General features: G+C 41.2%; 1 protein-coding gene across 1 annotated transcript in view; it reads right to left on the bottom strand.

Annotated features, from left to right (window-relative positions):
* LOC110973276 (neuromedin-B receptor-like) overlaps positions 1-13,018 on the bottom strand; it is a 75,530-nt gene extending 62,512 nt beyond the window's left edge. Inside the window, exon 1 of the mRNA XM_022223967.2 lies at positions 12,879-13,018. The gene's annotated coding sequence lies outside the window, so the exon portion shown is untranslated. The remainder of the gene's footprint in view (positions 1-12,878) is intronic.
* Between the last annotated feature and the right edge of the window lie 1,564 nt (positions 13,019-14,582).

Below are 14,582 nucleotides of genomic sequence, written 5' to 3'. Positions count from 1 at the left end.
ACCCTTTTGGCCAAATTTGCGCGGAATATAAACAGCTGTAGCTAAGCGCTGCCGGGAATACCGGCGCTCTGACAGTGCAATGTCTTGGCATTTCAGATCAACGCTGTCTGATCTCAGAGCCAGTTTGCTAACAGTTTGAATGGAATAATCTTCCCACAACATAAAGAAGCATATTGCACTTCCTAGATTGGGAGAGAAATGAGGCGACAACAGTGAAGTGATTTTTAAGCCTAGCCAAAATTACATTTCAAAGAAATTTAGGCCTGAAATTCCTCACATATGATTACTCAACATTATCGCGATAACTCTTATTATCACCAATTGCATGATCACATTCTTAGGCCGCTTTCTTTTTCAAGTCGGTCCAAATTTTCATGATCACAGTCAGTGTTGTAGTCGAGTCTGCCACCTCTAAGTCCGAGTTCGAGTCCTATACTATTTCGAGTCCGAGTTCAAAACTTAGTTCAAAAAATTTCAGTCTGAGTCCGAAAATTCTGAGTCCGAGTCACTTCAAGGTTCGAGTCATCCAATAAACCAAAATGGTGTTCTCGTGTATGACATCCATTGGGTCAACAAAAACAACAAAGAAAACAAAAAAGAAATAACATTTTTCAAATACCACTGTACCATTATTGCTAACAATACATTAAATATGTTTCACCAAAAATAGGTCTGTGCCAGATATCCGAAGATCCGATCGATTATCGAATATTCGAATATTGCTTTCCAAATTTGAATATTTCAATGCAAAATTCATGAAACGGGAGAAAAATCGCACTATGTAGGCTGGTTTCAAGCAAATTCAAATGAAAAGCAACAAAATAATATATCTTACAATGACTCAAAAAGTAAATTATTCTGTGAAAATATCAAAGGAATGAAAGTTTTCGATAGGGCAGGAAGTACTGTTCTTCTGTTGAATCTTGCTAAATCGTGGCTGGAGTTACTCCTAGAAGTGAGAAGCCATTTAAGTGATAATGTACAATTGTGTGCGTTATTGCAGCTGATTTTGAATATGGTTTATTCCACAACAATTTGTCAGTCATCGATCAAATTGAAGGTCAAATATTCTGATAGTGAATAATTCGAATTGAGTCATCCCTACTAAACAATAACCCCCAAACAGTCAACAAGGCAACAAAACTAAAACGAATTTCGTAAAATCTAGACAAATTGAACCGAAAAACACGACAATGCTCAAACGTGCGCGGAGGTGGAATATCGACAAGGGCGTGGTCACAAAAACGATATCTTACACTTTTGGGAGAAGAGGTTATCTGCCTTTACGACTGAGTGCCCGTTCAGGGTGGTTTAATCGCCAAAATTTACGAATGTTCAGCCCACAAACACGAGGTTCATTTATCAGCGACCGCTTTAAAGACCCCTTCATCCTTTTGAGCGAGGCTCGGCTCCATCACAAAGCGATTCCTGTCTTAATGACGACTGATAGCAAAGTGCAACAGCAAGACAGTCGGTCGCCTCTGGTTATAAATAAGGGATGAGTATAATTTCTCTCCTCTCCCGGTCCCCCTTTGGGGTGACAAGCCAATGAACGGGGAGTGAGATTTCTCTGGAATTCCCCGGACTGGCCTTGAGTTGTCGACCAGCAACTGGCATTGTGTCGCGCACGTCCATGCAGGGTCACCGGAGCACGCCAATGTCCGAATATCAACAAGGATTCCAATGACCTCTTGTTCTCGGATTGAACGAGTGTTCGAATCACAATCATCAAGCAGAGTTGGGCGATTCAAAACCACTGATCAAAAGTTGGTAAAATAGTGCCACTCCTCGAAAATCCCATACCTGTAAAAGAACATTTCATATTGGGGGAAAAATTTGTCCACTTTTAAAACTTTAAAAACGGTTTTGATTTAAAATATGCAGGGTTAGCGGTAGAGACAGTGTGATTCTCCCCTCAAAAAGGGGTGGACCTTTCATGGATTTTCAGTAAATCCAAAAGTCAGATCTATTAGTTAAGCTATCAAAACTTCCCAAAAATCTTTACTGTCTATACATGAGCGAATGTTTGTGACAAGGAATCGCGTACGAGAAAGACAAACAAAAAGTATTCTATACAGACTTCAATTTATTCTCGAATATAAAGGGGAGATATAAAGGTGAGGAGGTTGTGAAAATTATATTGATCAAAATATGTTTCTTTGCTCTTTGCATTAGGCGTGTAATTGATCTGATACCTCTGAGGCATGCTCTTATTCGCCTCAATTAACCGTGATCAAAACGAGTACAGGGAAAGCTTCAGAAATCCGAGCATCAACAAAGGACGACCATTGTTTCGTGTTTGGGTGTTCGACACTCCGGATCGTTTTCGCTAAGAAAACACAGTGCCGGTCGGAGTAGCTAATTTTGACGGTGAGATAGCCGTCGAACACCGTGACAATGTGTGCCACGCCATGTACACGGGAAACGAATAGAAAGTGTACGAGAGTAAAGGGGGAATCAAGTTTGGACAGCTAAGTGGAAAAGTGGAGAAAGTGTTATTTGCTGGGGTGTTATGATTTCCCAAGACGTTGGTAGGAGCGGGGAGGGTGTACGTGTCAGGGTATTAACAGCGGACGAGAGGGCAAGATGATGCACGGCGGGCCCAGCGCGGCGTTCGCATGCCTCCTCCGGGGAATGCAGGGTCATTTTTTTTGCTTTACCAACCGGAACGACGTGGTAAGATGCCTGTCTGTCACTTATGCTCTTGTTTATCATTGGATACGTTTGGGTTCCATTCGAGAATATTTTAACGTAGACCTATCTGTTCGTACTACAGTTTTCACAATTAAACATCTCGAAAACGCAGCTTGGCCAGGCATGATAAGAACAAGCTGAATGCAATGTACTGTTTCCATAAGTAGCAATAACGATAAAGAAAATAATAAACCAGTAACAAGTAGACCAGTATTGATGATAAGTATAGAATAAAATGATATTTACAATTCAATAAGATTAAAATAAAGGCTCTAAATCTAACAGGAATCGCCCGCAGTCTTCTCCTCCCTGACCACTGATTGCGTGCACCATTATGCATGCAGGTTGTCGATACATCTCAAAACTATGCCATGCAGCAGTAGCGCGTGCCATAATCGATTCCGCAAAAAATTAACTAAACATAATACCACCCTCAAGGACTTCACACTGCATGAATACAGAGGGCTATAATTACAGACAAGTCTCCTGACACGGTTTTACTGACAAGCTCATTCCAAGCGGCACAATCTGCTCAGGGACCATACGTTTATAGGAGACGTGCTGATGTCTTTAACTACTAAACTAGCCCGGGTTGCACGCTCCCAAGTAAGTTCCGGTGATAGAGTCTCATCATGAGATGAATAGGCGTTGTGACATGGCATCCAACGGGATTGGGCTTTTGTACCCATGCACTTCAGAATCCTGGTCCGATAGGCGGCAGTTCTTCCACAGCGCTGTGACATCTGAGGAAGTCGCGAACTGGGTCAAAGACGCAACCTTACTAAAGGTGCAACAAATATACGCGTCGTTAAGGGAAATACTATCGATTATGGTTTACGTAATTAGTCATTTTTAAATAGTCATATCGTATAAATCGTGCCGGATGAGCCAGTATATTTAAAGCTAACATCAAGTTCAAGCTATCTTACTACGTAAACTACAGCGCAGTGACATATTTCATGCTTTTAATACCTTTCTTATAAAAAAACAGTTAAATAACAAAAGTACACATGAAATGGGTCGCAAAAGATGGCTGCCTTTAAGTATTTTTATGATCACCGTTATGAACTCCGTTTCCAGGGTTTCACCCTTAAACACTTATATACTCTCCGCACTAAATACGCGTACGGACGGGGGGTTTCTCTTTAGCGGAACCATAATCAAACTATAGAGGACAAACTGTTTTTCTTGGGGGGGGGCCAAAAATTGGGGGGTTTTAACCTTCTGTTCTGAAGGGTGAGATTCATTGTGGGGGCTTTTTAACGTTTTCGGTTCTATTTATCCAGGGGGCATGTCCTCTGCTGACATCCACCCCCCGGAAATGGCTGACAGCACATTTAAGAGGAGGCGCCTTAATGTACTCACTTCCATAAACAAGTTGAAATCAATTTCTTGTGCTTTTAAAGAATCATTGTGCCGCCAAATGTCGAGTGCCTTGAGTCTGTGGAGTATAGGGGCTGATTTTAGCTCTCTTCATGAAAGACAAATTCATCCTAATCAATTAAAGGTAAAGGAAAAGTCCTGTGCCTGGTCTGTGAACATGAATAGACCGTTTTTGCGGGGTATCCAATTTCAGTCGTATTCCTGAACGTACTGTATTTGAGAATCTCAATGGGATGGTACCAGGTGATTTGGGGGGTCGGAATGACATCGTAGAATAAAGTCTGGTTCTTTAAATGTATCGTTCTCAAATGAATGCACTACGTTAGAGAATCTGACTGAAATTATGGGTCCTTGCGAATACGCTCTATTTGCACACTCAAGTGAACGGAATAGTCCCCTGTACACGACTGCAATAGAACGTCTAAAACAGATAAAAACCGAACAGATAAAAACCCCATCATCCTTGGTGGACATGTTCAATGAAACCAAACGCGGCGTATTAAGGTGTCCGGGTATTAAACTGTTGACACAGCTTTGGTGCTTCCTTCATCAGTTACCGATTGAAGTTTGAATTCTCGCGCTCGTGCGCTAATAGGCCTAATACCTCACTGTCGGATCTAAACATCTTTAATAGCTCAAGAGAGAAAAAAATACGTACCTTGTCCATAGAAATAATTTACAACCTAACAGACATAATACCATAACGCGTTTTCCAGTGCGGCCGCCTGATTTAACGTAGCACGTGTGTATTCAAGCACGAAAGGCAGCCGACGACATCTACCAGTTTCACATCAAGTTTTCACATCAAGTTGAGATGTTTGTCTTGGGGCCCAAAGTGTTTATTTTATTAGTTTACAATCTCAGTGACAATCAGTTTTACGGTGTAAGCACTGAGACGTAAGGACGATGACCCATGCTATTCAAAACCACATTCCAGGTTACTAACTCCTTTTGACAGCGTATAGAGTGATATTGTACAGGTATCTATGAGCTTTTTCCCCCATTAGGCCTACTTGACGAAGATCGTCCGCAGCATTGGCGTAACCAACGTTGGTGCACTGGGCTCGGGCTTCCGCAAGAAACATCGTGCTTTTCTCCCTCGCTAGAGTTTCAGAGAGGTTTGTCTTGCCAAACAACGTGACCAAACCCGCAGTGGGCTTTTTATCAGTGCGTCCGCTCCAAAGAACCGTAGCGCTTCAAGTCCCACTCACGCTACAAATTGAAACTGATCACGCTAAACACAGCCTAAGATTCGGATATCAGGCACATCTCTGAGCATTTTGCTCCTGACCCAATTCCTCAATAAAAGGAAAATTAATCGACCTTGAAGTTGAAGGCAAAGACAATACCACTGTATCTTCTACATTTTTGCATCAGTGTTTCTGAGCCTACTTGAAGGCCTACTTGGACACAATATCACAACTATACAATTAGATTTACGGCTCTTAGGTGAATCAAAAATTGACCATAAATACGTCTGCATCATTATTAACAAAACACTGGTTTATCTGTATCCGCAAAAATTTCATGATCAGTGATGAAGAATGAAATGGAAAGGCTATGCAGGATTCCTGTAGTCGACTATTCCGAGCTAACTTATCTATATGGACCTCTGTTATGTTCGAGACTGTTCATATGGGCAGCCAAGGTTTGCAAAAGAAAATCACCCTTGGTGAGTTGGTGGGGAACGTTTTCTTTCCTCAAAATGTACATTTGCTACATTACGGTTACACGCAGCCGAATTTTCACAGTAGTATGTACTATTTGGTATATCTTAATGACTAGTTGGGATTTTTTGCTATTTACTAGCGACTGAGTAATGGCTGGCAAAAAACACGGCAGTGGCGTAGAATTGGAAAGGTTTGTTTGGGGGAGAGGGATCAATATTTTGTTCCAGTTATCTGTAATCAGGGGCCGAGGTATGTGGGGGTGCGGCAATTAATTCCAGTCGGTAAATGCAGCTCCGGTCGGCAAATAAATCTAAAAGGATACACGTTGGCCGTCGGCATTTCCCCTGAAGCATGAAATATAGCGTGCCACAGATTTCCATTTTCCGCACTTTGTGAATTTTAGACGGCGCGGGGTTGGCGAAAAGTTACAAGACGGCAAAGTGAATCTTGCACACCTCAAAGCAAAAGTCTTCGCTTCGACCCTGTCTATAACCGTGGTAAGTGCACTGTATACTTGTAAGATTTTACATAACTTTTCGTCTCCTTTGTATGAGAGGTCCAAAATTAGCAATCTGAATGCAACCGATTCAAAGCCAAATTTGCTTGGGAATCAGTCCCACAAGACATGCAGATGGATCTGGAAGCTGTACGGCCAATAGTTATCCCACAACGATTTTCGTGTCAAAGTCGCATACTGCCCAGGAAGCTGGCGTAACTTGAATGCATCTCAATTAGTCGTCGTGTTTGATCAAATCCACCAAAGTGGAATATTTGATCGATGCTCGAAAGAGATCACTGTTTGCAGCGTTCTGAATGCATATAGTGGGTTTGAATCAGGCCGAAATCGTATTGATAATTTTCCTACCTCATCATTACTTCCTCTTGAATGATTCCCCCGTGCCAGCCATTTGATGATGACATTAAGTCTGCATTTAAATGGTCCCCTCTTTTGTCATTTCAGTCCAGCACAAGCGTTAACTTGCCGCGCCGGCGCGCAACAACGTCCAGGCCTTTGTTAGTTATCACTGAAAACGGGGAATGGTAACTTCAGACCAAAGTAATTTAAAAAATAACAAAAAATCTGCTGTCACTTGGCAGTCTAATATAGTTATGCTTATAATTGCCCGTTTTTATCCTGGATATCGGTTCGTATCAGTCTTTTGCTGGGCGCCATACCATTTTCAAGTCTGGAATACCTAACTCCAACCGTAGTAAGTCTTATTCAAAGCTTCCCACCAGAAAGAGTTATAGTCAGCGTCTGAAGCACCAGGTTAAGCCATGAGGTCAAGAAATCAGTTAGCCGGATAATACCCCACTCCTACACACACACACACAAGTGTGTAAACGCCTTCAATCGTGGACTACCTATTGTACCTCTTTTGTTCACGCCTTAACTTTTTCGGAAGACCTCCCATATGTTCTGTACACGTTTTCCAACCGTGGACTCTTCGGCAACCGTGGACCCCATTGTCCCCTACTGTTAGGCCTATAGGTCCACGATTGAAGGCGTTTACACTCTCACCCATACACACCCACCCACACGCGAGGTGAAACGGCTACTAGTCATGTTTGCCAACGTGGGGGTATTTCTACTCGATACTTTTGCTAGGATATTGAAAATCTTCATGGAAAAAAATGCCTTGAAAACAATTACATCAGTATACTCTTGTGGTATCTCTCCGCATTCCAAAGAGTTAAAATTCGCTCCATTACAACAAAAATTCACTCCTCCGCTTGAAACTAGAGACAAGATGAATTCAAGTGAAATCAGATCGTTTCGACAACATGTGGGGTATTTTTGCTCAATATATTTGGTTATTTGCCAGGATATCGGACATTACTGTGGAAAAAAATACCTTACTCTGTATTACTTTAAATTCACTTCACACGACTGAAACTAGAGACAAGACGAATTTCAGAGAAATTTTACCAATCGAATAGATCGAGATTTCACTCGAGCCTCCATTGAATGGGACTCTTTTTCTTGTTCAAACTACTTAAATCAAAATCCAGAGTGATATTTTTCACTCTAAAACGCCAAGTCCTTAATTTCACTTTTCAGATTTGACGCGCGCAGTAGCATTCTTGGAATTAAGCCAGAAAATACCAAGCATATACATCAGCGTTTAGATATGCGATCACGCACGCAATAATCCGCTCTTCGATACCTGAATAATGTGCTTCTTTGAAAATACATCTCCTAGGTTCCAGAATTATTGAGTGGTAGTTTTATATAAACTAACATACGCTAGGGAAACCGTAGAACATTAGTCAGATTTCTAAAAATTCATCCACCAGTTGTGCACTTTTTGACTACCACTGTGGAAACTGATATGCTCCTCAATAAAGAGAATCGATTCTCCAGCCTTTCCCCCAGTAGTCTCAATTTTCCAAGAGTTGTTTGACTGCTTTCAGTTACATCTAAGAAACTCCTTTAATACCCATAAATGTTTCGACATTTTCTGGTAAAATCTAATTAAGATTCCCTTTTTTTAACGAGGACAGGCATTCTGTTATTCCCCTAAACCAATGTGCCACACGAGTTGACTTACATCCTCTGAGCTCGAAGTTTCACAGCTGTGACGTATCTCTCGTTCGGTTATGCTTACACCATTATCTTCGGGGAAAAAGTACAGTGGCGAGAGCGGTATGTCTACAGAGTGCGCTTAGGTAACAGGCGTGAAAAGGGTAATGGTGAGGAAAGCGGAAATGTGTGAAGGGATCGACTTGTCCATGGTATTCTATTCTAGGATGCATATAGTCTAAACTGCCCGTTTTCTCATTACATTAAAGTGCAGTTCGTCAACACATTGAAAACTGACATGAAAACGACCCCCGTTATTAGACAGTACGATCAGACGAATAAGGTAGCCAATGGCGGGTAATAACGTGAACCGTAGGTTTGGCCATGGGATAAGGTCAGAAGAATCATGCAAGTCGTATACATATAAAGTACTTTTAAAGAAACGTTTTAAAAATACTCAAAATTAACAAAAGCCACCCTTGGCGAAACATGCTTTAGGTACAAGGTTCAGCCCCATTCCGCAACCCTCCCCCACAACCATCGCAACACTGAAAAAAAAATCGACATTGGAAACTACACCCAACAGTAGCAACTGATCTTTGAGTAGAGGGTCCGTGGGCTTGTTAAGCCAGACCTCGCCTCGTGTAAAACCGTTCATCTTGTACGGGAAACATGTCTATATGATTTCAACTGGTAGAACCCACAATCACTAATCTGAATTGCCACTGACGCGGTTTGCGCGGGAAAATTTCCACGCGTGTGACAACATGCCGCATGGCCTACAATAGAAATTTATGCCATGCCTCGAGGGCTCTTGTCTTTCATCATGTCAGAGTCCTGGTTGCCTAAGAATCTTGATGTGGAGTATCAAACAAAATTGTGACATCGGCGACTACCTCATTAACAAGGACGTGATTTATTGAATCGATGAGGTAAACGCTCATCTGTGAGAGGCGAGGGGCGGGTTGAGTCTAACTCGCATCTTGTATTCGTTGTGGTCGTGAATTCATCAAACACCGTAAGATTGAATGGTACAATTTCCTGCGTTGCACAATGGGACCAGGGCGCGGTAGCATAAGTACCCCCAGAACTGGGGTCATTCGGGTCTGCCATTTCGCATGCTCTTTAAACAAGATTGTGACGTCTGTATTGAGAATCGAGTGCCTCAGCTGAAGTATTAAAACCCAGCCCCAGCCAAGTTTGTTGGGAAATTTAACGTGCGTCGTTATTGTGGCTTTTGCATGAAAAACATTTACAATTGAATGGAGCAGATGAGGATAAAAATCAATAATTTGTTTTGGAAAAGAACTTGGAACTGAACCCGTTTCGTCGAAAATGAGTTTCAGTTTGCTACAGATGAATACTTTGTCCCCCATCGAAAAAAATAGCCACGCCCATATATCAACGCAGGTAGTATGGAACACATTTTCTCATTATTACCTTTATAGGGTGACTTTAGCAGGAATTTTCAAATCGATATCACAACAGAACATGCTGCCAATTGACATTTGTGATTAAAACTGCCGTGGTTTTGTGTTTACGCACCCCCACTGGGTGAAGAGACGTACTGGATTTTGCGCCAGCTGTCGCAATTTCGGCATTTGCATTATTCATGCAACCTCGTCCCCACGTGTTACTTAATTTCCACTTTGTTCCAAATGGGAGAGCAGGCCGTGGGCGCACTGTTCGACGCCATGCTGACCATAACGTCCTTCAATTATGCATTATGAAATATATAATATGCGATTTAATCTTTACAAAAATTGCCAACTAGGCCAGCACTCAGGTTTCTGCAATGTAAACTTGAGTGCAACACTGTAACGCATGGTAAATTTGTGACTCAAAAGAACATAAAAACGTTAAATAAATGTTTCAATTTTTATTTTTGTACTTTTATCTGTGAGGTAAAGATCTTTTAGGGAACTCTTTCCATACGCTGAAGTGGGCTGCTTACCTCTGCAACACGGGTTTTATATTTTGGCCAAATACTCTCATTTTTACGTCGGTAAGTGTAAGTTGTTGACGATTGTGTTTGGATAGCGTGTATACCTGCGCATTAATAATCAAACTGCTTTTATCGGCAACTTTCAGAGGTGGGAGTGAAGGACCGCTACCCATTCGGCAGCGCCACGTCGCTACCCACTTGACATAATTTGTACTCCTGAAAATTTAAAGGAGGTCGAACTGCGCATCCGGCGATCGTCATCAAGAGTTGTTAGAATGCTGTACCAAACACACAAATATGTGAAGATCCGAATGTTGCGTGCGCTTGCCATGGAAAAATGCACGAGTTTGAGCAGACTCCACTTTGTCACTCATCATATACTGATCTACGGTCGAGTGGTCGCGGTAAATGCCATGTCATCTTGGCAGCACGTGCATGCTTTGTATGATTTTGGACGTGTTATGAATCTCGTGCACATTTAAGCAGTTTTGCTGGGCAGGTAGCCGAAACACATACAACCAATGCAACATTTGACCAGTACAAGAAAGAAGGCGGTTCAATCTTTCCCACTTGATTTTCAATTCTTCATTACATCAATTTGCTTCGAACTGCTACAAAACTACAACAGTAGCTCTGATTTGCAATTTGGGATAAAAGTGTAAATGTGTTTTGGAGACTTCGTAAAAAATAATAACAGTGCTACGAGGAAGCACTTATACCGGATTTTTGTACAATTCATTTTGGAGACAAAGAAAATAGAAAAGTAGAACACAAGGAATATGTCACGTGAATGTCCAGTTCGCTTCCACAACACCCACACTGCTGTTGTTTGTGTTTGTTTTTGTCTGTTTATTTCTCGTGTTTGGTTTACTTCTTGTGTTTGCATGTTTGTTGGGGTATATGCAGTGATTGTTTGTTTGTTGTTTTGTTTTGTTTATTTTCCAAGCAACAGATTTTTATTATGCTAAGGGCAACAAGGTAGATCGTACTCCACAGTGTCCTTGAACAGGCCAATTCACTCTTGAAAGTGCAGCAGATGGGCAGAGATAAAAATGGATTTATTGGGGGCATATCGACCATGTGATTATGGTTAATATCGACTGTTTGCATGCACACGAATTGGTCACAATGCCTTTTCTCCAGGAAACACATCGACTTTGTGAGCATAAACAAGCCCTCCAGATGCAACAAACGATAAAACTGTAGAATTACCATGACGTTCTGCATCATATAATCATATAAACAAACAAACTGACTGTACATTCTATGCAGGTCGGGTCACCTTCAATTTTAAAATGAAATTTTCTTCAAGAATTTGTTCCCGAATGCATGGGCTTCCAGGAGTGGCAAGGGAGCTTTAATTCCATCCCCACCCTACGCCAACGGGGAAAAAAGCCTTGAAATTAAGAGGAGGAAAAGAGAAGAAAAAAGAGACGATAGGGGATGTAAAAATTACAAATTTGCTTTAGAAACACTTTAAATTGTTAATGTTTTCTTAGTTAGAAACTGATTAATACTTTAGCTAGTCTGAGTATCAGCCGTTCTAACGTCTAATTTCCCAATTATATACAAATTTTATGCAACGACTCGTATCAACCAATCAGAGCTGTTATAAAGTAATTTTCCGTCCGGATGGTGACGGAGGATGTTGATTTGTCAACTGTTGTCAGCTGACTCGGCAGACGACGGCGTCTGATTGAAGCGTGACCTCTGATCAACTTCAACCTATATAATACAATATCCAATATTCAAATCTTACTTAAATAATTTGACAGAACCCCGCCAAAAAACGACTATATGTACTTTGCATGTACCATCTTGTCAAGCCGAAGGTACGACAGCAGGCGCCCGTTGATTGGTCAAAATCTTGGGGTCAGAACGAAGTCGTCCTGCATTCCATTTGTTGTGAATCTGCATGCATGTAAAAGACCCCTTGCAATCGGTAACCGGTAATAGTTCCTTTAACATATGGTAAGGAACCATGAAAAACATGTTAAGTGCAATCTCTTCATAAACACTCGTCTGCAAGCGAACATCCGTTATATGCTTCCCCCCCCCCCCCCGGGGGGGAAGGTGGTTTTACCCCTCCCCACCCTAGAAAAAGCCTTTCGAAATCCGGGCTCAAAGTTATATTGTTTTCATTATCTCACGCTTTGGGACTCTCATACAATGAACTGAGTCAAAATATTTCGAAATACTGGCAAATTCTTGAAACAATTAAAGAAGCACTCAACTTATACGTAAACTACTGCAAAGTACTCTGGTGTGAAATGTACGTCCTGTAACTTATCTGTATCGACCACTGCGGTATGATCATACAGACATATGTAGAAACCTGAGAATTGACAATCGGAACACACATGTTCAAACCATCAACAGCAAACTTGGGCACACACCGTTTATAAGCATGCAGTGACGCACAAAATTTTGTTCTATTTTGATAGGATTCAGTTCGAAGAGTAATACTCCTGAAATACAAACAACAATTTGTTCCGGAAATTAATTACCAAGCCTCTCGTAAATTATGTGCATATAGGTACGAGGACTAAAAATAGGCACAAAACAACTTGACAGATAGGCCTACCTGTCACCATGATAATCTAACTCGGGAAAGAAAATCCGAGAAATCAGTCCCGCCAAGCACACATAAAGGCCTACTCACCACTGAATCAAATACCAGGAAAGCGTTGAGCTGTTGGTCGTGTTTATTTACGTGAAATAACAAGTTGCTCTCCTCTCGAGATCCCACAGCGATTCCAGACGGAGTTTCAATTTACAGGTGCTCCTCGACGTGCATTTCAATCACACTTATTGGAGCGCATTCTCAAAGAACGCCCTCTATAGGTACGATGGGAGATCACTTTGTCTGCGCACGCAAATACCGAGTCTGCAGACATAAGGCGAAGTAAAAAAAAAGTCTCTCGTCCGGATCTTCGACAAAAGGAGGAAGCGTTTTTTTTTCTTTCAAGATGGCCGCCATTTTAAAATTTCCTGTTAAGGTTTCCATTGTTAAAAGATATGTTAAAATGAAAGACAAGTTGGACAAAAGAACTGAACACATTTACAGTGTCGTTTAGTGTTTTATGTTGTATCGGTCTTCAATTAACAGTTTTAGATGCATTTGCTTTGACTGCCAAAACTCAAGATTTGTTTTTGATGAGTAATTTCACAAATAAAATCAAGCACCAAATGTCAATTCTCAAAACCTACAAGTGTACACGCCAAGCTATAAATAAAAATGATTTGTGTTTTTCCATAAACATTATGAAGATTGATTAAAAATGTTTGAGGCATTTTTTTTCTTTACATTTTGTCAGTTTACTTTCGAAAGTCTATATATTTCTGCTACAAAGACTTTACCTTTTGGACTTGTAACATACAATGTATCCATCACCGTTTGACAAAAGTTTGTTGACTTGTGCTTTGATGAAACCAAACAAAACAAGATTCGGGCTTATGATGAGCATGCATGTATGCATGAGTGACAGAAAATATCGGCTGCGCTTGACTGTTTCCTGCCTCCTCCCCTGCAATTTTCTAAGTCCGAATGCATCGATCAAAATTGGATTGGGAACCAGACTACGGCCAACCCAGAATGTTTTCTTTAGCCAACCCCCAATAATATAAGCCTGCTGGACTTGTAGCCAGTCACTAACATTTGTCAATAAAGCCGAGTCATTGTGACGGTCACAATGACTCCACTCGAGTCACAAAAATTAGAGATGTGACATACTGACTCACTGGTCGAGCCAAGAATTTCCCTCGAGTCAATTCGAGTTGCCAACAGTTGAACACAATCCGCTGATAAAAACAAGACGAAGCAGATGTATACAAATTTCTTCACGGCAATCACAGATCCAATGCCAGTATAAAATTCTCCATCTCAACAGGACATTATATGAAATGGTTCAACAGGCATACTATAACTAGATTAGCTGGTCACTTCTTTGCAAATAGAGTGGTTAACTTTTGGAAAATCCTCCCAGAATCCCTTGTATCTTTACCATATGTAGTATCTTTGAAGGATAACTAGTGAGTCCTTCCCACTTAAGCAGAGGACTATCGACCAAGAACATGTTTCTAAGCAGGTCATTTTTGGTATTTTTAAATTGACCTCTGGTCACAATTAGACATATCTTAATCCTCATGATAACAGATGAAAGCGGCACTGTAAATCACTGCAAATTGGACTACAGCCTTATTAGCTTTCACGTGAGTGGGGTCTTCCGATGAGGGTCTCGAGTCATTTACTTGCAGTGACTTGAGTCGTTTTCCTGTTGCAAATTGAGTCAGGTCACCAAAAATTGTGACTAGAGTCAGACTCGAGTCAAGTCATTGACTCAAGTCATTACAACTCTACAGTCGA

This window comes from Acanthaster planci, linkage group LG02 (genome assembly GCF_054643075.1).
Source record: "Acanthaster planci isolate LZ-2023a linkage group LG02, COTS_SCS, whole genome shotgun sequence".
Classification (NCBI taxonomy): Eukaryota; Metazoa; Echinodermata; class Asteroidea; order Valvatida; family Acanthasteridae; genus Acanthaster; species Acanthaster planci.
The sequence above is the reverse complement of the archived record's forward strand: the minus strand, read 5'-3'. Positions and strand labels throughout refer to the sequence as shown.